Below are 26,351 nucleotides of genomic sequence, written 5' to 3' on the forward strand. Positions count from 1 at the left end.
ACGTCTTGAGGCTGTTCTGACAAATGTTCATTCGGATTTAAATTAAACACTAATTCCACACACTGTGATATTTTACAAGTAATATTAAGGCAGTTAACGCCCCGTTTGAAGGTCAACTCGGAGCCTCTGCGGCCACGTCACGATTCATGAAAAAGCAAACATATCCGACACAAATCGCTTAATCTGTAGCATGTCCAGCAGACGTGGGTGGCAACCACTGTGGATGTTTTCGGACAATTGTCTTGCGCCGCCATCAGCTGCCACCAAGCGACACAAGAGATCTTGGGCGATTTTAAAAAATCTGACTGGTATGAGAACAAAGTTACATTTTTTAGGAAAATTAAGTCTGAATATCTAATTAAGTGTAGCATTTTGATTCACTGGAACGGATCTTGCATGGTTTTTCTCTTTTGCCCTTTTTTGCAACATTCATGAAATAATCTTCTCAATTTGGCCAACTCTTTCCACAGTCAATATTTGAAATACAATCTGTTTATTCTCTGCAGTAACTCCCCGAGTACCTCAACAAATGATTTTATTTTTTATTTTTGCTTTATGCTGTGAGCAAAAACTTGGTATACAGCAGCCTTGCAGACGTTTTACCATGACATAGCAGCAACAAACTTGACAAAACCTGGCCTCAGTTCACGTGGTTACCTCGTCGTTGGCTTTCTACAACATTACCAATTCTCAAAAAGGGGACTGTACCTCACTGCTCAGGCCCTAATAATAATAATAATGAGCATTCGTGACGATGTCGCTCCTCTACGGCTTAACTGCCACCACGCCTCCTGGGGAGACTGCGACCTGAACGCAACGCCTTAGACCGCTGCAGTGGTAGCGCCACCAACTGGTTAAAACAAATACAAAAAAAAAAAAAAAAACGCTGTATTTCTACAGGCCCCAGTGACACCCCAGGTTTCAAGCATTTACCGGAAAGTCATTAATTTGATTGTCCAGTATTTCATGCCTGAATAGAATGGCCAATTCCTATGTAGGAGGGCCAATCACATCTTACAAAATTGAAGATTTTTACGAGGAGGGGAGGGGAGCCTCGACCCTCTGGCCTTATTCATAAAAAAGTTTTCGTTCATATTTAGAACCTCAAAATCAGCGAAAATTCAAGGTTGGGCTTAACTCATTCACTACCAGCCGAGTAAAAAAAAAGACATCATGGAAAACTACCAACAAGCGTTAATCTGAGCATCTGAAACGGAAGCGGCAATTATACCGGGCGTTGGCCCAAGATCGTTAAGGCATTTAAAAACTAATTGAAGCACCTTAAAATCAATCCTGAAACACACGGGGAGCCAATGCAGCGATTCGCTCTGCCATCCTGGCAACTGGTAATGTGCCCTTATAAAAGGGCATTATATAAAATGAACTTTAAACTTCTTGAAAAGCATTTAAAAAGCTCCAGCACATATCATGTTAACAGAAGGTTCTGTTCGGTTCATTTCACTACATTTACTCGCAACCAAACGTTTGAAAAAGAAAGACACCATTGTCCTTTATCGCAGGGGGTGCTGGAGCCTTTCCCAGCTCTCTTTGGGCAGTAGGCGGTGCCGCAGTTGTTGTTGTTGCAGCTGCTGGTTGGCGGCGCACCTTCAAAAATGCTTAAAAAAAATATACAATATATATAATAAATATATATATATAATAAATATATATATATATATATATATATATATTGCCACGTGACTTCAGATGGTGATATGTGCGGCCCCGGGAAGAGCTAAAAGCTTTTTTTTTGTGCTTGGGGGGGGCGTTCACTGCTATCACCCATGGTCATGTACCATTTATTTGACATCATCGTATAGAATCCCGATAGTTGAGTGAATCGATTTTTTTTTTTTTTTTTAAACACACCGTTAATGCAAAGGCCACAATCGTTGGTACACTCTATAAATGTGGAAATTTACCATTCTTGTTCAGTGCAATTATTATTTACATCACTGGCAATAAGTGAGTCACAAGCTGTTCCTTACTTGCAAGATCGTCAATGGTTGATTTTATTTTATTTTTTTTACTGGACTGCCAGTAAATAATTGAAGTATTAAATGGGAGCTGCTGCTGAGTGCGAAGCTGACTTCATTATATACAAGTAAACAGATGAACTACCTGGAAGGAAAACAGGTCAGTGCTTCTTTTCTTTCTTCCGTTATTTATTAAACGCTTATCCGGATCAGTCTTGCCTGCTCCCTTCCCACCGTTGTCATGCCAACTTCGCAGGAGACGGCGTCGTCATGGCGACACAGCGTATCAGCTTTTGCACCCTGATCCTAAAGGCTTCATCTGATTGCCTTAAAATTCTGTCTGTAGCATCTTAAGACCTGGGACAAACACTGGGGCTAAAATCTTTTGTTTCCGCAGCAGATAGGACCAGGCATGATTCAGCAGATTCAGAGCGTGTGTGGAGATTGTCACGGCCAGGGCGAGTCATTCAGGTCAAAGGACCGCTGCAAGAACTGCAATGGGCACAAAGTGGAACGCAAGAAGAAAATTCTCCGCTTGGCCGTTGACCGCGGGACGGACTGATTTATGCAGGTCAACAACAACGAAAGAGCTCCTTTTGCAATCCTCAACCCATCCATGTCGAGAGGAATGTCAGTCTCTTCATATATCCTGATGACAATGTGTTGGGTGTAGTCAACGTTTGCTTTGTTCTTGGGATTCGAACCCACGCGTCATCCAACAGCTTCCGACACGTCACAGCCTCAGCAACCCTCCCATCCAGGCTGCATGTTATAAATAAATTGACAATGTGTTCTATCGTCATAAAAGTTTGTTTTTAGGCTGTACTGTCTGTAAGTACTTGGTTTAGTTATTTTGTCCTTGGTTGCGCCCCCCCACAATAAAAATGGCTCTACGGGGTCCCCACGAACGCAAACCTGACAGTTCTCCGTGGCAACAAAAGTTCCTGCAAAATGATTCAGATGATCCATCTTCTGGAAATCTTTCACATTTGAGGATATTCAGGCCCTGAAGAAGGAAAGCATTATTTTGATGTCTGAGCTGTCACAAAAGAAAAAATAGAACTGTTGAAGTCAATTCAAGCTTGCTTTTGCATGTCGCGCTCGTGCAGCCACGTGGGTCAAAGTCGGCCATGTTTTTGTGGTGCAGCACCAAAATCGAGAAGGATCAGGAGTTGTCTTTTTGATAATAGAGCTGCTCAGCCAGGACCATTGTGTGGGTGGTGCAAGGCCCCACCTGTGTTTATTGGATATTTAAGCCTTTTGGAGTCCAAATAAAAATTTTATTCCCATGTAGTAAATGTAAAGTGTTTTGCATGCGCATTTGCAAAGGGACCATTGTCTTTTATTTAACATGTTCCTCGGATAGACAGTGGTCAAGTTGTGACCTAAAGCGAAGGTTACACTTGCAGGGGTCACCAACATGGAACACCAGGTAACTCTGCGGTGTTGGTTTGTTTTGCAACAAAAATGCAATGTTTCTGACTTGTGCTCTGGTCACGAGCTATTCTTAAAACAAATACAGTGGAGCTCAGCCTTTGGCTAGTGGACGTCATTGCTAGCTGTTTTCTTTCTATCATTTGTTGTTAAGTCTTTTTTCAGGGCACCTGTCCCACAGTGTGCACGCACGCACGGCCAGAACGCAAGCAGACGAGACACCCCCCTGGTTCTTGTAGTTTTCTGCTGTGTGGGACCATTTCGATCTTGTCTGTGAAAATAAGGTGTTGTTTTATGTTGACTTCCTTGTTTCACTGTCTAAAAAACCAAACTTTTATAACAGCTAAACCAAACGTTTCCAGGGCTTCAGGATGCCTTTTTACACTATATAAAGGTGGAAATTTACTTAAGGTGAGGTTTTTGAATGTGATTGGTTCCTTGGGATGGCGACCAGGTCGGTCGATGAGGTCGCCAACAATAAATCTTCGCCGTCGGGTTCATTTAAGCTCGAGCTTGTCTTATTTTACGTTCAAAGTGGCGCTATACAACCTTTTAAAAAAAATAAGATAAATGATCAAATTACTCAGACTGTTGCAATTCATAATATAGTCTAATTCTCAATTTAAGTAGACGTTTCCACCTCAGACAGAGCCCATTGAAAGTATTAGGTTGGCCCAAGAACTTTCCTAAATGCAGCAATCACACATCCTCAACTTCATCTATTGAAAAGCCTCAGGTGTACAGTACGAGTATTATTTCTATAATGATTCTGATAAGAAATATCTATGTTGTTGTACATAACATAATTAATAGCAAATATATGATAATTGTTAATTGAACTCTTTGTAATGAAGTATCATAAAATAAACAACACATGTTTGTTTTGTCAGTAATATGAACTGCCTTAAATTTGTGAAATTATTTTGGATTCGTTAAAAGGGCACCGTGCAGGACGCATTTAGAGAACAGCCGTATGAGTTTTTCATATCCTCATTGTGGATATGCCGTCGTGTGGAGGCTTGAGCGGCTCCCTGGAGTGCAGCCAGCATTCTGGGGGCCTGATTGTGTGAGTCTCATTGCCCATTAGCGCGATAAGTTTGACAGCCCTAATATATATTGGCACGGAATGAAAGTATTTGATCATCGTTCACAAGAGGGGGCGCATGACTCCAATGTCCAGTGGCGGAGTCATGCCTGTCACGTTGAAAGAACCACTTAATATCTTTCGCAAGTTTGGTGAGTTTTTGTGCATGTTTCGGGGGAGCAGGCTGCCATCCTTTTTGTATGTAGTATGTGCAGACTTTTCTTTCACTTCCAGAATTTTTTTTTTTTTAAACGGAATCAAATTAAGATGGTTTTTTTTTTTAAACGGTCCCGGTGCGGCCTTAATGTGTAGCAACAATGGGCAAATGGACGCCTTAGACCGCTCCGCCATCCTGGCAACTGGTAATGCTCTCTTGACCGTGTTTCCCGATTCGATTTTTGATTTTCAGTTCCCGATTTCGATTCGATATTTTAATTGTTTTAAGTTGCTGCCACGTTTGTCTCTGTGCGCTCGTGTGATGCTGCAGCGATCCACAAACAAAATATGTCTATACGTCTTGTGCATTTTGAATGGAACCAAAAAACAATACACGATGCCAAATTGTACTATTATTATGAAACTGCCTATGAGTAGTAAAAGAAACCCCCCACTGAGTCCACAGAGTCCAGGGAGCAGCCCAGGACAGAGCTGGCCCTCCCAAAAGTGCCCTTGCTTTTAATTCCGAAAATCATAGATCATAGAACGATAGAAAGAGGCAGACAGATGAGAAATGTGTGTGGTTTATTTTTAGCTGCTTCGTGCCCGAAGACAGCTGGCATGCACTCCAGCACGCGTGAGGAGAAGCGAATTGGATAATGGATGCCGCGAGCCTAGCTTCCAAATAAGATTTGATTGAACCAGTTCTACATGTCAAAGCATTGATCGAGTGTAACAATTCGTTTGGCGGAACAGACACGTGACGAGGACTGACGTCGATGTGTTACACCGCGACTTTCATGGCTCTCTGTCTTTTTGATCGCAGTGGATTGATGAAACGAAAAGCTAATATTGATTGTTTAACCTTTAATCAAGGTCTTGCGTCTGGTGGTAAAGAAGGTCCACCAGCGTCTGCACTTCCTGAGCTTTTGTTGAAATTCAGAGGTAGGGCTGGGCGCGGGTGGTCTCGAGCATTACCAGTTGCCAGGATGGCAGAGCAGATGACCAAGACCTGCCGAATTTTTATGAATAAGGTAGGAACGATACAGAGATCGCGCGGATGATTGTTCGTCTTTGTGTGCCCTGGAGTTAAGCAAATAACAGCAATGAAAAAGATGTACGAATTTTGGGAAGTTCATGGGTGGATTTACAGCAATCTGTCACTTACTGGCTCTGTCCATTTCTTGCGCGCCCCCAAAAGAAAGGCGGGGGAGTAGCATCGTGTCCAGGGGAACGTGCTCTTCTTCGTCCACTCTCCTCTTCGCCCACCAGCGCTGCTCACCACTTCGGCAATAAAACAAAGCTGATTATGAGGTTCTAAAGTGGCCCACCCCTGGTCGCCTAAGTGGCCCACCCCTGGTCGCCTAAGTGGCCCACCCCTGGTCACCTAAACGTCCAACCCCTGGTCGCACTTAGTGCAATTCGGCCCACCTCGCGTCCGGGGGGAGGCCATCCTCTTCGGCCTGACTTTCACGGACGCCGAATTTTGTGACGTTTTGGCAAAAGGCGTGGCTATTAAGGTGCTGAAAAGTCCGATTGTACTCTGTGGCAAGCCCCAATAATAATTTCTACACAAAGTCCATTGTGGTGACCCGCCCCAAGGAAAAATTGCATTTGTTGTATTGGGAAGGTCTTGCATCGTTTTTTTTCAAAGTTTTGGATTTTTAGCAGCATGTGCAGGAGAGTTATTAAGCATTTTGTCCATTGCGGCGAAGGAAATCTTAAGTGAAAACTTTGAAGCCCCGCCCCCGTCATATAGTATTTCGGAAACAAAAGATTTTAGCCCCAGTGTTTGTCCCAGGTCTTAAGATGCTACAGACAGAATTTTAAGGCAATCAGATGAAGCCTTTAGGATCAGGGTGCAAAAGAATGACCCCTGTAAACATGACGGAGCTCCGGGGAAATTTGCCTCATTTCTTCTAAGTCCCCTTTCCAGCGGGGACCTTTCAAACATTGTATCCGACCACTGAAGGCTGTTGGCGGACGCGGCGCGGCTCACAGCCCGCCCTCTGAAAAGAGGTGCATTTAGTGACTTAACTCATATTCAAGGCATCCTGAAGCCTGGGAAATCATTAATTTGATTGTCCAGTATTTCCCTTATGAGATAATGTCAAATAAGGCCTCCAATACAGAAATACTGATTTTATTTCCACAGTAATGTCGTTATTTTGTTGCCACTGAGAATAATCAGACTCTGCGGCACCGTAATAGCCACGCCCTTCGAAGGAAAGTCACAAAAATAGGGATAGAGTAAGATCAATGTCTTGAGTCTTTTCTAGCCAATTTTCAATCAGATTCGTTAAAAGGGCACCGTGCAGTACGTCAAAATGTAAAAAATTTGTCCAGTATTTCCTTCATGAGATATTGCAACACTGTACAATGAACAGGTTCTCGGATTATTCTCAGGGAGTGCTATCCGAGAGTGTTAACGACCCTGCCAAATTTTTGCGATTAATTAAATCAGCAAGTATATAAATGAAGACTTCAGAATTGTGAAAAAATAAGCGCTGCAATGCTAACATTGGCCGCTCAGCAAGATGACACGTATTCTCCACATCTATCAGAATGCAAGTGGAAACAAGGTCCAACGAGGCAGGCAACAAGGAGTACCCTATATTTTGCAACGCCTCTTGGGGTGAATTTAAGGACACGAATAAGTGGTGTGCTTTGCAGTGTTTTTTTTTTTTTTTTTTTGCATATATATATATATATATAATAAATATATATATATATATGAACGGCATATTGTGCAGAGCGGGCATGGCGAGAAATTTGATATTTTAAACGTCTAATATGAACAGGAAGTGAGTTATGAATTGGGCTCTGTCTGAGGTGCGACCTGAACGCAACACCTTAGACCGCTCCGCCATCCTGGCAACTGGTAATGTTCTCTTGAATGTGTTTGCTTTTTTTTTGCTTAGACAATTTGCGGCCCCCCACCACCCGCTCTATAAATAAACAACCATAATTTCGATACTTCTTTATTTTGATAATCGTTTTAAACTTTTTTTAGGGAATCAGATGCCATTGATATTTGCACTATTGTTTATACACTGACTAATGATTGAGAATAGCTGACAAAATGTCATGCTTAATAATATGAGGCCAACACAAATTTAAGAAATATTTATTTACCCCCCTTCCTAAAAAAAAAAAACAAAAAAAAACATTCACGTACAAATAGCCCTTTAAATTTAAATCGTTAAAAGGGCACCGTGCAGTACGTCAAAATGTGTTTTTATTGTTTTGGTTTGTATAAGACAGACGCTTTGGAGTGAAGAAGGCGTTTTTTTGTGGTGGGAAAAGGAGGTGGAACAAAGTCAAGAAAACAATTTAAAGTTAGAAAAAAAGCGAGTTTTTGAATTACAACTTTGGTTTTGAAGTGAAGACAGTGTTTTTGAATAATTAATTTGAATTCAAACTGTGTGGATTTTGAAGTCAAACAAAAAAAAATACGTTTGAAGAAAAAAATACTATGATTTCAAATTTTAAGGGAAAAAAAGTGAATTTTGAAGAGAATGAAGCTTGTGTTGAAAAGGGAAGTTTCGATGTAAAAAAAATATTTTGAATTTGAAAAGTTGCACGTTTAAGACGAACAGTAGTTTCTCATGCTTTTTGGCGTCACCTGAAGTTTTTTCAGCTGCAATTGGATGTGAGTGGGCGTCTCGCTGCCTTTGGTGTCCACAACCGGGAGGACCTCGCTTATCTGCAGGACACATCACGTGACTCGCCCACGCGTACACAACAAGCGTCCAAGCGACAATCATGCATGCGGACGCGCGTACACGTAACGGACGTTTGGTTTAGCTGTTATAAAAGTTTGGTTTTTTTAGTGCTGAAAATGCATTTTCAGCTCGCACTGTACACATTTGCTATGTGAGGCATTATCTCATAAGGGAAATACTGGACAATCAAATTAATGACTGCCCAGGCTTCAGGATGTCTTTTTACACTATATAAAGGTGGAAATTTACATTGGAAACGTTTGGTTTAGCTGTTATAAAAGTTTGGTTTTTTAGTGCTGAAAATGCATTTTCAGCTCGCACTGTACACATTTGCTATGTGAGGCATTATCTCATAAGGGAAATACTGGACAATCAAATTAATGACTTCCCAGGCTTCAGGATGCCTTTTTACACTCTATAAATGTGGAAATTTACATTGGAAACGTTTGGTTTAGCTGTTAATGAAGTTTCGTTTTTTTAGTGCTGAAAATTCATTGTCTGCTGGCGCTGTATACTTTTTCTAAGTGTTGCAATATCTCATGAAGGAAATACTGGACAATCAAATTAATGACTTTCCAGGCTTCAGGATGTCTTTTTACACTATATAAAGGTGGAAATTTACATTTGAAACGTTTGGTTTAGCTGTTATAAAAGTTTGGTTTTTTAGTGCTGTAAATGCATTTTCAGCTCGCGCTGTACACATTTGCTATGAGAGGCATTATCTCATAAGGGAAATATTGGACAATCAAATTAATGACTGCCCAGGCTTCAGGATGTCTTTTTACACTATATAAGGGTGGAAATATACATTGGAAACGTTTAGTTTAGCTGTTAATGAAGTTTCGTTTTTTTAGTGCTGAAAACACTGCAATGATAAAAACTACTGAATGATTGGAAATACTGCAACTAGAACTTGGTAAATTGATCATGGCCATTATCAACAGCAGTGTGTGTTCAGGTGTAGTGCTCCTACAATTTAAACATACTGTGGTACAACCCTTGCTCAAGAAACCTGGCCTTGATCCATATGTACTGTCAAATTTTAGAATTTTGTTTTCGAACTTGAAGTCAAGACCATTGTGCATGAATAAAATGAAACTAAATGAAAGCTCAATCAATAAAAAAATGTGTTTCAACTGAGTTAAATCTTAAAGAAAAATTGTCCACTACCAAAGAAAAAAAAAAAAGAGTTCCAAAACCTACCCTTGAAGGTATAAAGGAAAAAATAATAACTCAAACTTGTGATGGGAAGGCAAAACCTAGAATTTTCTCAATGGTTTCCTCTTCCTATGCCCGCTCTTTGGTGTGTTCAAGTAGAGAAGGTCTACGGGTGATCTGACACGATGGTGCAGAAGCCATTTTGATTTTTTTCAATTTGACTCAAACTAACTAATTTTCTGTCTACTTTTACGAGCACCCATCTTTTCTGTTGCAGGTCCTTCCCTTTGGAATGAGCTTCAAACAAATGTTAGGCAAGCCCCCTCTCTGTCCACTTTCATTAGATTGTGTGTGAGTCTTGCCTAATTCTGCTCGTCAGTGCATACAGGAAACTATAATAGTGCATTATATAAAACGCATGGCATAATGTCACAACCATTATGCTGTTGGTCTCATCTGTTTCTTAAAATAGCTGGTTCAACAACTTTTACATTTTAACTGAAAGAAAACTGCAATAAGGCTTCAAGACGAAGACTTTTTTAGACTTTTGGGGTATTACCTTTACAAGCAACAAGGGGAACAATACACAATCATAAGCACCATCTGTTACGTAGTAACCCTCTTAAAAAAGTATATATTAAAAAAATTATAAATTAGCTGGGACCGACCATAACCTTGAAAAATTGACTTAATATTTTCCTGGCGCAAGGTGTATAACTGAATATAAACATATAGATGTCTTCAGGTACAGACTCTTTATGTACATGTGAAGTTTTGGATTTTTAGCAGCATGTGCAGGAGAGTTATTAAGCATTTTGTCCATTGCGGCGAAGGAAATCTTAAGTGAAAACTTTGAAGCCCCGCCCCCGTCATATAGTATTTCGGAAACAAAAATTTTTAACCCCAGTGTTTGTCCCAGGTCTTAAGATGCTACAGACAGAATTTTAAGGCAATCAGATGAAGCCTTTAGGATCAGGGTGCAAAAGAATGACCCCTGTAAACATGCAAAAAAGGGCAAAAGTCGGACTTTCAAAAATTCGTAACTCACTTCCTGTTCATATTAGACGTTAAAATATCAAATTTCTCGCCATGCCCGATGAGACTGCCAAGTTTGGTGAGTTTTTGTGCATGTTTCGGGGTCAAAAATGCGATCGTACAATCGGAAAAATAATAATAATAATAATTTCTACAAAAACAACAGGGACTTCGCAGCGGTCGCTGCTCAGGCCCTAATAATAATAATAATAATAATAATAAAAGTAATAATATTTTCTACAAAAACAATAGGGACCTCGCAGCCGTCGCAGCTCGGGCCCTAATAACAATTTCTAGAAAAACAATAGGGACCTCGCAGCGGGTTCAAAGAAAACTATGTTCAAGCAAAAAAAATATACAATTAAAACGCTTGCGTCAACTCCCTCACCGTTGTCCTGGCCACGGCTGAACGCTTTTCTGATGAAACGGAACCAAACAAGAAGCAGACGCAATGTAAATTTCCACCTTTATATAGTGTAAAAAGACATCCTGAAGCCTGGGCAGTCATTAATTTGATTGTCCAATATTTCCCTTATGAGATAATGCCTCTCATAGCAAATGTGTACAGCTGCAAGCAGCGTTAAGACAAGTAACATATATGGGAATTTATGTCACACCGGAGTGAGATTAAAATTAAAATTCAAACACCCTCTGGCTTCGCCAAGGCTGCCACAGATTCTGTTAATACCATTTATGGACAGAATTTCTAGGCTAGGCTCGATCTCCGTGTGTCAAAAGCTGTAACACGACTGATCTGATAAATGCAGTGTGGCATGATGGTGTCTTGAGACCCGTCTTTATCAGCTGATGTTCCATGTGGGTGTGACTTACCTGTCGTTCTAAATTTTGTCAGGCGTCAACCGAGGCCCTTTTGAATCCTTTAAAAGGCGTTGCGTTCAGGTCGCAGTCTCCCCAGGAGGCGTGGGTTCGAATCCCACCTCAGACAGAGCCCATTGAAAGTACCAAGCAATAACAAAGGAAACACGGTCAAGAGAGCATTACCAGTTGCCAGGATGGCGGAGCGGTCTAAGGCGTTGCGTTCAGGTCGCAGTCTCCCCAGCACAGGACACCACTTATGTACGGAGGAAGAAGCGCATTTAACAAAGCGACATTAAAGTTGTTTGTGAGATCATCAATCGTACCAATATAATTAGGAAACGAAGCAGTTGCTAAAGGGAGTAGCTCAGAGAACGCAACGATGGTTGAGGAGCTAATGGCCGAGATGTCCAACGTCGGTGAGTAAATAAAATTCCATCCAATATTTGATTAATCAGTGGAATAATCGGTGAAATATTGAATTCTAAAACAAGGGGTCATGACCTGCTGAAATGCCACTAATACACTTGTTACTAATTTGTACAAGGTATCGGCAACTGCAACTCCACGAGAGCCGTTGGAACGAGCCGGCTCTCCGCGAGGCGGGTCCCGGTACCTACTCCTTGCATGCCTGAACCTACCGCCACGGATGCGGCTCCGGGCCGCGGCGAGCCCCGGCGCGCGGCGGGCGTAACGGGCCGGCCCGCCCGGCAAGCGGGCGAACCGCTCTGCCATCCTGGCAACTGGTAATGCTCTCTTTACTGTGTTTCGGAGGTGCTCGGGCCTGGTGCCGAGGAGGAGTAGTGACGTAAAGACTGGAAAGTAGGTGCTTGTCTTCACAAGGGTTGCGGGGGATGCTGGAGTCTAACCCAGCTGTCTTCGGGAAGTAGGCGGGGTACACCCTGAACTGATTGCCAGCCAATTGCAGACAGGACGCACACTTTTAATTTCTACACAAAGTCCATTGTGGTGACCCATTTTTGATGAACAGCTGGGTGAAAATTAGTCAGAAAAGACTCAAGACAATGATCTTACTCTCTGCCGAGTTTTGTGACCACCGTCGCATGAACAGTGAACTTAGGAATTGGGAATTCCATTTGTTGACAAAGAATTTTAATCACGTTTTTACATTTTGTGAATATCTCATGTAGGAAATACTGGACAATCAAATTAATGACTTTCCAAAGCTTTACGTTAAAGCAGCGAACAAACAAGGTGCACAAAAATGGTCGCGCACCCGATGTGAATAATAATGACATGCTCAAGGCCTAAACACTCATCCGAGCAAATATAAGGTAGATTTTGGCATTATAAGACGTTCCACAAGACAAATTGAAGTTGTCGCATGACTTTGCTCAACCAATTTGGAGTTCCGATATTTTAGTTGATTTTTACATGATTCACAATGCGGACAAGGCTGATGACCAAATTACCATGAGCCAGTGCTATCAAAATTTTTCTCCGGCCGGCGTGCGTGGCAGTTAAGCCGTAGAGGAGCACCTTCCTGTTAATGATTCATGCAGTATCTGGTTACATCAATCTTGGCTGGTTGATTCATTTGTTCAGGCTTGTTATTGAATTTAATGTTGATGGTCACAGGTAAGCTGTAACAATCATGGCAAGCCAACTATAAAAACAAGAGTTATACTTACCAGTAAAAGAAAGCCCCCAAATAATCAGCAAGACTTGACCACTTAATGCCTCATGCCTAGACACTTCCAATTTCTTTTCATTTGTGTGATTTTTTTGACAGGTAAGTCACACCCTCATGGAACATCAGCTCAAGACACCATCATGCGACACTCTGAAGAAGGCGAAAGACTCGCCGAAACATGAATGTTTTGGCCAATGAGTGTGTGTGTCTCACGCATGAACCCATGCGCTAGCAAAATGAGTCAACAACGTACAACGCCCGCTCTGCACAATATGCGAACCGTGACAACATCAAGTGAGTTACCCTCTTAGGGCAGGGTCATCCGCACCGAAGAGAACAAACAACAGCGCTGGATCAGAGAGGCCATTGAGATCTGCAAGCGAGGCATAAAAACCATAACAGCGAGCCGAAGAGGAGCACCTTCCCCGGGCCCGAATAATGATTTATACAAATTAATATTGTTAAATTAGTAATGTATTCTTTTAAATTTAAATTCATAAAGATTCAATTCCACATATAAATTGCAGAAGGTTTTTATAACGTTTTCAAGATATTTTTAAAAGTTTTTTTTTAAAACAATCTAATAGAAACCAGTAACGAGATGACAAACGAGCCATGTATGCAGAAGGCTCGGTCGGGCTTGATGGGGTACGACGAGTAGAGTGAAACATCAAATTAGACAGCGGTTGATTAAATGCACTTCTGCCATTTTCCGAGTTGCAGTTTTGAGCTCAACTCACTTAACTGCACGCACGACCGCAATTTCCCTCAGCAAAGAAAAGCATTGAATATACATCAGCAAATGCATTTTATTGTACATTTACAAAACAAAAAGAGTACAAAAAGCCAGTCAACAGACATTGTTCATATATATATATATATATATATATATATATATATATATATATATATATGATCCAACAACCGCTCCAGAAAAGCATCCCTCAGACAACTTGAGGGTCGAGGAAGGGGAGGTAATTACAATCAGACTTTTTCTCGGTAGTTTCCGGTTGTATTGCACATAATTCAACCCAATGAACCTTTACCCACAAAATTTGAATATTCAAAATAAAAGTACACCCGTAGCAGACGTCATTAGCATCGGGGTTGAGGCGCGCATCAATATTGATGGGCGGCGAGTGGAAAAGGAGCTAAACAAACAGAGGCGGTTTTTTTAAATATGTTAACAGACATGGGAAAAATATATATTTATATGTGTTCGAATATAGTATATATACAATGCGTCTGGTGCTCAAACATCACACCCCAAGTAGTTTCGACACCAGCGGCACCGCCGTCAAGATCATTGACTTTGGACTCGCTACCCAACTCGGTATGTGGGCTCATGTCGCCAACTCGCCCCATTTCTTCGTATTGTTTAAAAAAAAGCCCCTTCCAAAAGTATTGACATGGCAAGGCCAATTCCTTTGACTAGTCGCATGAACATAAAATAAACCCTTGTGAGGATAAGTGACTCAGATAATGGATAAATTAACCATTGAGGAAAACCGATTGGCCGCGATGCTGCCGACATTTCTCAAGTGATATTCATCAAATCGTCGCTGCGAGGGCCCCAATAATAATTTCTACACAAAGTCCATTGTGGTGACCCTCGCTGTCATCAAGTCGTTCTTTGTTCTTAGTTCGGGACGTCTCCCTGGTTAGGTGTTATTATATATGATTTATGGTGACTTGTCCCACATCTAGGCACTGGTGGGTTCTGGAGCGGCGATCCGGCGGTTCCAAGCGGCCCTTTCAATGGGCTCTGTCTGAGGGTAAGCAGAACTGGGATTCATTAAAAGCAGACAATTATGTTTTCGGTTGTGTTTGAGGTTCGGGTCGGGTCGGAGTGCGGGATCTTGTACCGGTCAGTTGGTGAGACCAACAAAAGTGCATGCGGCCCCCGGGCCGTAGTTTGCCCACACCTGGAAGATGGTTTGGTGAGATGAAAATGAAAGCCGAGGATAACGAAAGCGACTTTCAAAATCATGCCCAATCAACTGAATTTAATGTGAACTCTAATGAAGCTGTAAAGACCTCTCAAGGATGATCAATACAAAGATACACCTGGGCTCAATTTGGACAATAGAGCTTTTCATTTTTTCTATCATCATAATGTACACGCCCGCACTCCTCCTCCGGAGCTTCCATTTGGGCAAACTTAGGGGCCGCTTGGCACCGTCTTATTTGTATTTCCTTCATGAGATATTGCAACACTTAGAAAAAGTGTACAGCGCCAGCAGAGAACAGAGCCACTTGTGTTGATGAAAGCGTTCAAAGGATAGAAACTAAGATAATATTTTTTTTCAGGGGATCCATTGTATTATAAAGACACACTACAAGGGAGGCATTATCTCATAAGGGAAATATTGGACAATCAAATTAATGACTGAAATAATTAGTGGTTGCTAAAATGTGCAGTGAAGCCGAAAAGACACAATGCAGGAGCTCCCTGGAGTAGTTTTTCTGGATTTTGACTGATTTTGCGTATGAGGTCACCCGGAAGATGGGTCCAGTGACCTATGAGATTTTCCATCACGATAAGAGAAATTGTATCGTTCCTATATCGTATACTGTAAAAAAAATAAATAATAATCTGTGGATTGAGTAGGGAGCCTTGTGACAAATGCAAGAGTGCTTTCCAGCTCCCCCGTTCGTCGTTAGACGTCCAATAGGGACCTCGCAGAACCGAGGGTTCACTGTACTCCATAAAATTTACAAAAAGCGATGGCCTCTCTGATCCAGCGCTGTTGTTTGTTCTCTTCGGTGCGGATGACCCTGCCCTTCTCCCGGTCCATGATGTGGTTTTCCCTTTTGCATTTTTTTTCCAGCTCTTCGCCGTGATCAGGACATCGAGGTCTGGTATTATTAAAATGAAAAAAAAAAAAATCTCAGGATTTGGATGAGTCAGAATGCGACGCGGTCGTGGCTGGGCAAACTACGGCCTTCCGCCCGGGCACGAGCGGAGCGCGAGGCTGTCAGTTATGAATGGAATAAAGACTACTATTGTAAACAAACGACTACAAGTCACAACAGATGTGTTTCTATATGCCCTATATTTAATGTCTTAAATTTGTACTCTAAAGAGGAGATCCCCAAAGTAACACCCGTTGAGAGCCACGTCCAGCATTCCCAAATCACGTTTCGTTATTAACCCGCCACCAACTGGTAAAAGCTAATACAAGTTGTGTTCATAAAAAGTCCCCGTGGAGACAAAGAAGAACTGGCGCAAGTCATGTTAATGAATTTCACTGTTATGTTATGTTGAGAAGGTGGCGGAGGGAAAAAACTGTGGTTATGCGGGTAAAAAAAATAACGCCGGGCCGTCCCCGACGGAGCATCCACGCGGCATTTTTTACATTTTGACGTACTGCACGGTGCCCTTTTAACGAATCTGATTGAAAATTGGCTAGAAAAGACTCAAGACATTGATCTTACTCTATCCCTATTTTTGTGACTTTTGATTTTTTTTTTTTTTTGCAAAATAGAGTATAAAAAGTAGAAGATAATTGCTTTTTTTTTTTTTTTTGTCAGAAGTATAACATCAATACGGAGCCCCTCTGGTGCCACAGTATGAGAAAAAAATATTTTTTGCTAATCTGTACCCACAGTTTACTAAACTGTACCCACAGTTTACTAATCTGTACCCACAGTTTACTAAACTGTACCCACAGTTTACTAAACTGTACCCACAGTTTAGCTAATCTGTACCCACAGTTTACTAATCTGTTCCCACAGTTTACTAAACTGTACCCACAGTTTACTAAACTGTACCCACAGTTTAGTAAACTGTACCCACAGTTTACTAAACTGTACCCACAGTTTACTAAACTGTACCCACAGTTTAGCTAATCTGTACCCACAGTTTACTAATCTGTTCCCACAGTTTACTAAACTGTACCCACAGTTTAGCTAATCTGTACCCACAGTTTAGCTAATGAGCTAGCGTTCACGCCCATGCCATGACGTCAAACGTTTGTGGGTGTTGCTTGATAGAGCAGTACCCACGCGGTCGTATATCTCTCAAGGTAAATTCTATTAGATGTTATATTGATAGTACGAGAGTATAGTGTGTTCTGCATCGCTTAAAGACTTGTAATTCCGTGATTTATGTTCACGCCCATGCCATTCCGTCAAATGTAAGTAAGGTGTACATCGCTCTAGTTCGTGACTGTTGCTTGATAGAGCAGTATTAGCAGCGAACGGCTACATTTAGCCTCCGTGTTTTCTATTCGTGCGTCACGTTTTAAACATTTTTCGCGCATTATTTCGCTCGCCACAAGTCACCCAATCATGACAACCGTCACCCTAGCCACGGTTTGATTTTATTGTCGTCTTTTTGGCGTATCAGCAGGCATCAGTGGTTTTAGTCGAGCCCTCGTCGGAGAAGTGTACAAACACTCACGAATCACCACAAGAGGAGAAAAGTACGTCTCTGACATTCACTGTAAGTACATTGTCTAAAGTTACTTTTATTTCACGACAACAATTTGTTGTGTTTACTGCCGTGCTTGTCGTAAATTGCTTAATAACTCGCTTCTGGGCTATGTTGGGTTGCTAAATATGGCTGTATAATGAAACTGTGAAACGATGGAAACAATCATGCATTCTTATCTATTCATTTTGTCAGGATGACATGACATTTTTGTAAACGTGCAGAATCATATTTTCAAAGTACAATACTGTAGTTTTACTTTGCATCTTGTCTCTTTAATTGCCTTGAGACGATGTGTAATGCAGCAGTAGTGCCATTTTACTCCTCTGTTTCAGAAGATGGACTCGAATTTTCTAAAATTTCTCCAAGACCAGCGAAAGTTAGATGATAAAGTCATTGCCACCTTTATCGAGGAGAAGGTATGTACAACAGGCAATGACATGTCATTTAACCAATGTGGGTGTTTAAGGAAAACTGATGCCCCTGCAAAAGTGCTTGATGAGCCACATGACACCGCTTCTGTGCATTTTACTGCATTGGAGGAAACAGCCAAGGTGCCTCCATTGGACAGTGAAATGGTGGGAGCAGTAGGTGGACTGTTAGAAAATGTTATTGCTGATGAAGAAATAGTCTTCAGACATTCATTTGCTGATTATGCCACTTATGATGTCGATGACACCCTCGACGACACCATCCCCATGGAGCTGTTGGTTGAAAATCCATCCCCAGGGCAAGAATCTCATCCACTTAAAGCAAGAAAACTTAAACTGCACAGGGGAAATGTTTTCCATGAATTAAATGCAGCCTTTCAAAACGGCACTGTAACTACTGATGAGCTGCTGGTGGAGATCGAGATGTTCCAACCCAATGGAGCAATGGAAAAGGGAGAAGATAATGGTGGTGTGTTACGTGATGCCTTAAGTGAATACTGGGAAACATTCTTCAGTAAATGCACTCATGGAAGCACAATGAAGATACCAATGACACGACACGACATGAAAGACGAATGGGTTAACATTGCCAAAGTTATGGTCCTTGGATACAACATTGTGCAATATTTTCCCATAGCATTAGCCAAGCCCTTTATTTTGTATTGTCTCGGCGTTGACCTGATGGAGAATGACCTGCTTTCGGCATTTTTAGACACAATTCCCTCTGAAGAAAAACAAGTGGCTGAACAAGCGATGATTGATTTTTTGTCTATCGCTGGATCTGAGGAGTGGATGGATTTCCTCGAAACTCACGAGGTTAAAGTTATTGTCAATAAGGGGAACGTGAAGAAGACTTTAATTGAGGTGGCACATAAGGAACTGGTTCAAGATCCCGCCTATATTGCTGAGTGCTGGTCCAGTATATTGAAGGAACTGAAATTACCACTGGGAGGCCTGGAGGAAGTATATGGTAGCCTTACCCCAACACCAAGAAGAGTAATCGCCATGTTACAGCATGAGGGCCTCAACATGAGAGAAATGCAGAGTTTTGAATTTCTGAAAAAATTCATCAGGAGTTGCAACGAACGTCGGCTCAAGAAATTTCTTCGATTTTGTACTGGTAATCTTTCACATCTTTACGATTAATCCTAATTCTGTCATTTGTTTTCACTTGTCAAATTTGATATATATATATATATATATGTATACATATGTATATATACATGTGTATATATATATGGATATATATATGTATATGTGTGTGTGTGTATATATGCCAAAAGAAATGTGCCCTCAGCTGACTTTGAAACACGGGGGGCAAAATTTTTGATTTGTGGGCCACAATGGGTTCTCTTGACAGAGGGGCCGGACCAGCAACACTTGGATGGAGTGTTTTGGTAACCTCACTTTATCTGAGAAAGAAAATACATATCGTATATGGAGAAAATATATGCTCTAATTTTAAATGAAAATGAATGAAAACATTGCAACAAAATATCTGTCTTAGGGTGTGTCTCCTAGTGGGGACACTTATCAGAATTACGGGGAAAATAAAACATGAACAAGGTTTATTTATTTAATTTTTTCAACTTCGGCGGGCCTGATGTAAACGTTTAATAAATACACAGCTATTGAAGGCAATGATTAGAGAGCCTTCATTTGAGGTGATAGACACGAGTGTTCTAGTATAGAGTTGGTGGTGGTATGTGGTTCTAAACTAATATTTTATTTTTGTTTTCCAAAGGTGCAGATCTTTTAGTGGCTGAGAAGATCCATGTGCGATTCTTTGAGGCTGAGAACCTATTTACACGAAGACCAATGTCCCATACATGTGGCTGTGTTCTGGAGGTGGCCAACAACTATGGGTCGTACCCTGAGTTGTCTGAGGAATTTGGGAATGTACTTGATGCCAACATGTGGGTGATGGACATAATTTAGTGTCTGTTCTGCAAAATCTATTCCCATATACTCTTAGAGGGTTTGGCGGCTGTTTTGTCTGGAATTTGTTCATAATGGTATTTTATAATGTAGTTGCATGGTCTGATTCATGGGGGCCAGATTTACTGTTTTATGCCGGTATTTCATACTCTTGGACTGCAAGTCGAGTTGTTTATATTTACTGACTATTGAGTGAGTCATTGTTTGCATAGTTGATTCTTTGCAAAATTATGAAGCAATTTTGTTGTGGTAAGACACAATTTTGTTGCCTATGGTTGTTATGCAACAGCTTTAAGACGTGTGTTTTTTTTTTTGGTTTTTATAAAATTGCTCCACTGCTTGTATTGCAAGCAGATAGTTGTGTCGCTGGGGTCGACTACGATGTCTTGTTTTACACAAATTTTATAAAAATTAAATGTGCAACTGCTCCTATCTGAATTTTTTTCTCAGTTAAGACAGTGACATTCACTCAGCTCTCAGACAGACTGTATGTAGGAGACATTATTTGCTGAATTGAGTACCCAAATCTCAAGTCTACAGTTATCAAGTTGTCACCTTGTTGCTGTCTGATTTGACAGTGTGCATTTGTGTGAATTTGACCACTTCGCTTCACATAAATAGTTTCCACAAATACATTTAAGGATTGAATAGCAGTTTCAACTCAAGATACTTTGGCGACCTGAAAATGTAGAAGACAATCAATTTTACTTTTAGAATTTATTTGAATCACACACATGTATTTTAGCGAGCTTGAATGTGGCTTTTTAAATACCAATCAAAGATCTTTACATGTTGGCTCAATGCATGTCAATATGCGGAGGAGTTTGCAGCAATTTATTTATTTTACAAAACCATAAATCAGCAACAGTTAATTTGGGTAGAACCATCAAGCAAATTACAAAATATATGTACAGTATATATCAAATGAATTTCAACAATTCTCTGTACATTTCCCATGTATGTACAAGAATGGGTGCACACACAGTCACAATAAGTGTACAAAAAAAATTCTAAGTAAAATTACACATGTTGTAAAACACTTGATAAAATCCATAATGAGCAGAATGCTTCAAACTTAAAACAATTTGTCATTTAGTTATGTGAGGGCTCCATATAAACAGCAGTTGAGGTGTGGCGAGGGGGCACACACACCATTAGGGGGTAAGACAGGGCACATTGATTAATGGTGTGATACGTTATGGATTGTAAAAGGACTTTGAAGCCTTTTACACCTGGACTGCATCCATTAAAGACCTAAGAGTGTTATTAGCTCCTCTCTCAAGTTGAGGTAGTTGGTCGTGGCGATATATCCATCCACTGGGACTTGGAGGTTGTTCTGTGACATTATGTGTGTACACAGAGTGAACACATCAGCATCACAAGCAACATCATTGCGGTGGATGCAGTCACCTTCACACCTCAAAAAATCCTCCTCAGTCACTTGGCACAAAAAGTCCTCTGTGCCATACAGCTCCGGGACCAAGAACATGACATCAGGCCGACCATGAGGGACACGCTCATTCTTGGATGGACGAATCAGATGGCTGTTCCACACCTCCTTGACTGCATCCAACTCATCCTGCAGGTGATACAAAAACAATTTACATAAATGTTTTAAGAAACATATTAACTGAAAATATAAACTATTTCGAAGACTAATCTCAGCTCATTGTGCAAACACAGATGCATTCACGTGGAAGTCACCAAAATATGAAAGTGGCATGGAGAAAGTGAAGGAAAATACTGGCATTAAGTAGTTCAAATATTATCTGATCATCCATCCATTCACTGAGGTCAAATTTATCTGTAGCGTACTTCTGTGTCTGTGTCTATAAGGAGGTAGAATTAAAACTAAGTATGGTAACCATAACTGAAAAAATGCATGTTACAGTAAGGTTTGGTATGTTTGCAGTTACCACTGACCATTGGGTCCTCAACTTTTTACCAAGGTAGGCAAAACGAATGCACTGCAGTGTGAAAGCAAGGTGGACATAAATCATCTACAATGTCACGGAAAATGTCTGGATTTTTTTTTTTTTGTAAGGTTCTGAAAACTTTAAAAGCGAAGTTGTATTCATGAGAAGAAAATATAAAAATGCATTTATAACTTGACCATGATATGGCAAAAATTATTCAATAAAGTGCTTGTGAAGTGTTACTACTTGCCTGTATTAAACCAAGAAAGCAAAATAACATGAGGTTCTTGTCCAAGAAGTCACCATCAAAATGTCCTTCATCTTTAAGTCTGTGGAAGAGGTCCAGCCAGAATTCCACACACTCTCGACGGAGAAAGCCCCACCAACTCTCTATTCTTTGATTTGATGTGCTTCTTCCAACAACAAAGATTTTGCCACCAGCATGCACATCAGTGTGGGTCCGACGAAGTAATTGCTGCATATCACGGATGGAACTGTTTTCTGTCCCCATGTCTGTTCTCACGATGCGCGCACATCCACCTAATTCATTAATAGTTTCAAGAAAGTAGCCACTGATGACTTTTGGATTACTGCTTGTGTGGTAAGCATTCAGCCACAGAATTCGCCTTGAAAATCCATCGATGGCTCCATTGATGCAAATGCCAAATGGCTTTAATTTGTCGTATGAGTCGACATGCCATACAAAATTTGGACCCTTGGCAAAGTATGCTCGCCTGTGCAGTCTTCTTCTCCTTCTAAATGTCGTGCCCTCTGGGTCCATTGCGGAAAGGAGCAGCCGTACATCTTCCTTTCGTACATGCAGTCCTCTGTCTTTACATTTGGTGTACATCCACCGGTAGCCATGCAACGCTCCAGAGCCCTGTAGCTCCTCTCTGATGAATTCCACAACTGTCTCTGGGTGGTCATAATGGATTCGGCGGAACAATCCATGCTTCTTAAGAATTCGTTTGAGGGACCTCAAACTCAGAACAATCCTGTGTTTGGAGCCCAGCACACATAGTATGTGTTTGTAGCTCAGGCCCAAATGAAAATAGAACTCTATGAGCTGAAGTTGGTCCATGATCTCATGCGTGCATTCTGTAGGTGGAGCAAAATAGAATTATGTTTTGATTTCTGATTACATCGTGGAATAGATAGAATATGTGATCAAATTATTAATTAAAATATTAATTACATTTAAATATGTTTACATACGTTAAAAACAATAGTTGTAATATCATATTAACATAAACCTCATGGCGTGGCAGCTATTAAAGCAATACTTTTAGCTAGGAAAAACACGGGAGAAAACGGCAGTAACCACAAACTATTATCATTACACAAAAATAACCGCAGAAAAGGTACTTACAGTGTTTGAAACCCCAAAGACGTAATTGTATCCTCTTGTAATGCGACCGAGTGAGTGTCTCCTTCTCCAGCGAGGACTGGATGATTGCTTGCGCCGGGCGATTGCTTAAAAACGCAGCGAATGTTCAAAACATGACGCACGAAAAATGAAAAGAAACGCGCTGGCTAATTGTAGCCGTTCGCTGCTAAAACTGCTATATGAACTAGGAACTAGAGCAATATTACCATCATATAATATGAGGGAACGAAAGTGAAAGTAAATCACACCATGCCGATTCGACAGAACACTACACTACACTCTAATACTATCAATAAAAAAACAAATTGAATTTACCTCGACGTGTATACGACGGACCGTGAGCTCATTTGCTGAATTGTGGGTACTGCTCTATCAAGCAACACCCACAAACGTTTGACGTCATGGCATGGGCGTGAACGCTAGCTCATTAGCTAAACTGTGGGTACAGATTAGCTAAACTGTGGGTACAGTTTAGTAAACTGTGGGTACAGTTTAGTAAACTGTGGGTACAGATTAGTAAACTGTGGGTACAGATTAGCTAAACTGTGGGTACAGTTTAGTAAACTGTGGGTACAGATTAGTAAACTGTGGGTACAGATTAGTAAACTGTGGGTACAGTTTAGTAAACTGTGGGTACAGATTAGCAAAAAATATTTTTTTCTCATACTGTGGCACCAGAGGGGCTCCGTACATCAATGTTTGCCTAGGATGGGAGAAACATTTGCTTCCCAGGAAAAGTAATGCATTTTAATGACGCTGGAATTCCCGATAGTTCCCACAGAGAAGAACACTTGACTTGCCTTGGACTTGGGAGTCGGAAAAGTGTGACAACGGAGAGAACACGCAAAGCCCACACGCCAAAGGGTAAACTGTGTCTACTGTCCGTTTTTTGAATGTCCACCGTCATGTCGCTTCGTAGCATGGATTTGCTTGTAAAATGAAACACTCCATGTTTTCTCCTTATTTATTGGCTACAATGACCTGATGTTTGAGCAGAGCTAGAAATACAAAAACGTCATGACTCTGCAGTTGCAGTTCGCACGAAGCCCATTGGGACCTTTCATCCCCTGCAGAGTAATCTGCAGTCAAAATTAAATGCATGATTAGTGGAGCAGAGCCCCAACAAAAAGTCAACCAAAAGGACGGAGAAATTTAGTTTCGTTCTGGCTGCAGCCGATGGTTTACCTGTTCTTGATCAACTTGACACAAGGCCCATTTGGCATCCATCCACAGTCCCTTGGAAGGTCTGGACCAATGGCAAGTCTGGCTTTTGTCATGCATTTTGCAACCGGGTGCGAGGCCCTGGCATGATGAATGCCACAACCTTTTACCTGCTGGTACGCCGGTTGAATCATTATGATCAATGCACTGTTTTCATGGGCGGTCTAAGGCGCTTTGTTCACAAGCGTCTGGCGTGCAAGTGTAGTGGAGGTGCCCAGCTACCTACGTTGGGATGCACACAAGATCAGCATAGGTAGGTAGATTTAGCGTTCCTTTCGAGCAATTACATTTGGATCTCAAGGATCTCTGTGGGTGCAATGCCAAATGGCCAAATGTTGCCTGGATGTCAAGGACGTGCACAGCCTATTCCATCTCCCAGTTCCAAAAATCAATTTAATATATGGTCCCCAAATAGGGAACGTATCAGATATTAAACTGATAAGAACAGAAGAACCTCATAATCAGCGTTGTTTTATTGCCGAACAGTGCAATGCCACTCCCACAACTTTTCACGAAGGAGATATTGTCAAATTCATGAAGCTGGTATTATGGTAAATGTAAAGAAATCTCTTTACCCAGTTGCGGGATGTCCATCTCCAAGCCATTGCTGAAAAGAGGGGTTTTGAGCCAGTAACCGGTATCCTGTTCCTCCAGAGAGGTATCTTAATGACATGACCTTCCAAAATACAAAAGCAAGACAACTTCAATTATGAGCAGCAACAGTACAGTTAGCTGTTCAATAGTAAAAACAAAGACAAAAAAATACAAAATATATTGGCGTCAACCAATATGAAAGACTGATATCGTGAAATATTCTTCATATCGCCCAGCCCTATTCTTATGAATTTTTTTACTAGTTAACATCTTGCGCTTCACTCGTTGTATGTAGATGTCAACTATTGCACAATTTTTCCTCATTATTGACATGTAGTGTAAGTGATCTTTTCATGAAGCCTAGTAGTGTTACCAGTGTTGCACAATTGTTTATGACCAATAAGATGAATTGTGCTTTTATTGGGCAAAAGTGGCACTAGTCGTACAAACAAAGAAAGGAGCAAGCCATTTGTGCAACAAAATATGCAGATAGGCGCAAAGAGGTGCACTTTTCTCAGCTAATGATTTTAGTTAGCACATGCGGCAAAGGTTTAGCGTATTTCTGTTCAGAATTCAACAAAAGCAGTTATAAAAAGTGCTTTATAAGTCAGAAAGAACTCAAGTCATTTTAACATGGAAATGTTATTCTCATAACAATCAATTAATGTTTGAGGCATTATTATCATAATCAACATGCTGATTATTCTCATGAATCTGTGGTTCATCTTAAATCTTTTATCAAGACAAGACACGATCGGGCGGGTGTGCGGCGGTGTTCTCGCGGGCGCCTAGCTTATACACCTTGCGCCACCTAGTGGTGACAAAAACGACCACCCAGCCTTCACGGTCTCCAAAGTGTTGGACGTTAGACGTCGGGGGAGGGGGTTTCAGTTCCTCGTGGACTGGGAGGGTTACGGTCCGGAGGAACGTTCTTGGATCTCCCGCAAGCTCTTCATTGACGACTCCCCGATCCGGGAGTTTTACGCCACACACCCGGACAAACCAGGAAGGACGCCAGGAGGCGTCCGTTGAGGGGGGGGTACTGTGGGGGTTCGGGTTAGGGGGCCTGCCAAGCTTTTTCCCTTTTCCCTAGGTTCCGGCTGTTTTCCGCCAGGCACGCCTCCGACCAACCTTTGCGGATTTGTAAAGAGACACCAGCCGATTACACCAGCATCAGTGTTGGCCAGCAACACTGAGATTGAGCGTCGCTTCACCATGAATCTGGTTTAGAGACTTTCACTGACGGCGTTGCCATCCTGGCAACTGGTAATGCTGTCTTGACTGTGTTTGCTTTGTTTCCTGCAAAATGATTCAGATGATCCAGAGCTATTGGTGATTATTAAAGAATGGAAAATCCGAGAAACAAACATTTGTTCCGATGTTTCTGTGAG

General features: G+C 41.3%; 2 pseudogenes; one reads left to right on the top strand and one right to left on the bottom strand.

The window, feature by feature from the left end:
- The first annotated feature begins 17,979 nt into the window (after window positions 1-17,979).
- Window positions 17,980-20,265, top strand: LOC148316143 (uncharacterized; annotated as a pseudogene).
- A 4,408-nt stretch (window positions 20,266-24,673) lies between these two features.
- On the bottom strand, window positions 24,674-24,835 carry LOC148316144 (U2 spliceosomal RNA; annotated as a pseudogene).
- Window positions 24,836-26,351: the final 1,516 nt, after the last annotated feature.

The sequence above is a fragment of the Idiotropiscis lumnitzeri genome, chromosome 22 (assembly GCF_059441095.1).
Source record: "Idiotropiscis lumnitzeri isolate Australia: NSW breed Sydney's pygmy pipehorse chromosome 22, RoL_Ilum_1.0, whole genome shotgun sequence".
Lineage (NCBI taxonomy): Eukaryota > Metazoa > Chordata > Actinopteri > Syngnathiformes > Syngnathidae > Idiotropiscis > Idiotropiscis lumnitzeri.